This window comes from Penaeus chinensis, chromosome 14 (genome assembly GCF_019202785.1).
Source record: "Penaeus chinensis breed Huanghai No. 1 chromosome 14, ASM1920278v2, whole genome shotgun sequence".
Classification (NCBI taxonomy): domain Eukaryota; kingdom Metazoa; phylum Arthropoda; class Malacostraca; order Decapoda; family Penaeidae; genus Penaeus; species Penaeus chinensis.
The window spans coordinates 18,370,886-18,373,844 of NC_061832.1; positions in this window are offsets into that span (position 1 = coordinate 18,370,886).

Consider the following 2,959-nt stretch of genomic DNA (forward strand, 5'->3'; position numbering starts at 1 on the left):
AGACTTCTTGCCAGCTGAGCACATGTGGGCCATCTGTATATAAGAAAATTCACCAAAAACTACAGGGGACAGAACATAAATCCGGGTCAAATGGATTAACAAGACTAAGAATTGAGCACACAAGACTGACTTATGGGCCAATAATGGCTAAAAGTGAAGCATGCTGTGAGGGATGCCAAGAGCCATTAACGGTCACACATGCAGTGGAAAGATGCGCAATATTCTGAGACCAAAGACATATGTACTTGTCTTCTCTGCATGAAGCCAGGAGACATTTCAACTTCACCTCTACCCCAACAACCTTCTTCATCAATCACCCCATCCTCCCTTATTACTACTTTACAGCCTTATTGTCCACCTCTCCTTAATAATACCTCCCTCAACACTACTCCCTCTTCCATATCTCCCCACCCATCTACCACCCCCATCTCTACAAATATCTTAAATACTCCATTTAGCCCAGCCAAATTGTACCAATTTTTTGGACTATGATGCGATTTTAGTACCATACTAATCCATTCCTCTTAGAGGTCATCGTAAGAACACCACAAACCTTGCCAAAAATACTTTCCATAGGCATGAATTTCCTATAAGTGTTTATATTGGTGGAGAATCCCTCCCTGTCAACCTCCTTCCCGTCGGTGTCAAAATTGTTGGCGTTGCTCTGCACAGTCACATACATATGCCAACTGTGGTGGCCCCCATAATGTATTTTCTAGGGGCTGCCCCACCTACAAGTTTGAGTCTGAGGTAGCGACTCTCAGATTCAGATTTGGTCTCACTCTACATGAAGCCAGACAGGAAGCACGTCGACAAGTTTTTTCTCTTACTTCCTACTCCAGTAATGTCGCTCACTCTACTCCTCCCCCTCCTTCCCATGTTTCTACACCCTCCCCTATACCTATTCCTGTTACATCTTACTGCCCCACTTCTACCTCCTACCTTCCTCAGTCAAAGTCTTTTGCCATTCTAAATCCAGATACCCCAATCTCTACTGCAGCCCCAACCGCACTCAAAGTGACTGCCGATATCCATCCTCCTCCTACTCCCCCTACATGCCTTCCTCCTACTCCCTCCCAACTCAGCTCAGCCCAGCTCCAACTCCACCTACACTAACCCCTCCATCCCCTCTATCCCTTCCACTCCCTCCTAGATACACACGTGAATCCCTTATGTCACAAATATGCCCTTCCACAGATCCTCCGCCTCCTGATACAATACGTGCAAGAGACTTTTCTTACACATCCTCCTATACCAATTCCCAATTTGTCTCTTCTTCACATTCCCTTTATGTCTCTTTTATACTTACCCACCTTATGCCCTACCTCCCTTTCAAACCACTGTCTCTTGCTTAGTTATTTGCATCTTTCTTCACTGATGGATCACAGTAATTTCAGTATACTTCTCCCCTTCATATCCCATTGAATTTGATGCCGTTGTAAATTTTCCAAATCCAATCATCCTTGCCTCATAATTGGTGATTTTAACTGTACATATACATATACATATATATGTATATGTATACTCACGCACATGTATATATATTTAGTTTTATTCATTTTTTTACTAGTCACAAGAACATGATTTTTTCATCAAATTAGATATAATTCATATTAAATGCTACCGACCCCTTCCAATAAAGAAAAAAAAATACACTCTTTAGGGTGATTCTATCACCAACTCCCGTTGCCGATCCCTAGAACGCTTCCTCTCCACAACTGACCTTATCATTCTTAATTCAGATCGCCCCACACACTTTGACATATGCGCACAATCTTTTTCATGTATTTACCTCTATCTATGCTACCCTTCTCTTCATTTAGATTTCCATTAGTTAGTTCTAGACCACTTTCCCTTTCTCCTACTTCATATGTACCACTTACGAACTCCCCATGCTGGTGCTTTGATAGAGCAGACTGGCATACTTTCACTTCACTCTCTGCTATTACTACCCCTCCATCCCCCTTCTTGTCCATTTCAAATATGATACAATGTTTCACACTAATGAACTAGGCGACTATTTCAGCCAGGTCAGTAGTGGTTCTCACCTTCCTCCACACTTCTCTTCTATTAAGACTTTTAGGAAATGCACCCCATTATCTTTACCTGACGGTATTCACTACCATATGCTCCGACACTTTCCATATTCTTCTCTATCCTTCCTATTAACTATTTTCAACCACATATGGATGTCAGGAAATTTTCCGAGAAGCTTTTATCCTCCCCATCGATTACCGCCCCATCACTCTCATTAGCTGTTTGTGCAAACTACTACAGCGAATGGTTAACTTCTGCTTAATGTAGTATCTTGAATCATACAATCTTCCCTGCTTCCCAGTTTGGTTTCCGCCATGCCCGAAGTACAGGTGACTCCTTGCTCTTTTCAAGACATATGTTACATCTGAATTTGCACGCAATGAATCCATATTAGCCATATTCCTTGACCTAGAAAAAGCATGTGATACTACATGGCGGAACCATATTCTTCAACAATTGTCCTCCCTAAGCATACATTAAGATATGGGTGTCTTTTTAGTATTTCCTCTGCAAATGCACTTTCCAGGTCAAATTTCCCTCTTCCATATTATGATAATTTCCTCAGTTCAAAGGCGTCCCACAAGGCAGTGTGCTCAGCACCACTTTAGTCTCAGTTTTACCACTAGGAGCATGGTCATCACTATATGTTGATGATCTAACCATCCATACCAAATCTCCACCAGTTCCTTCAGTCTGCAATATCATCAGTATCTTCCTGGGCCACTAACCATGGCTTCCACTTTTCTACCTCCAAAACTTACTTCATCCTTTTCTCTTACACACGTCCCCAACCTCCACTCTTCTTATATGGCACTCCACTCCAATACCATTCCTCTGGCAAACTCCTTGGTGTTATTTTTGACTCCAAATTGTCCTGGCGAGACTATATCTTTTACATTAAAGAAAAAGCTCGCTAAATCTT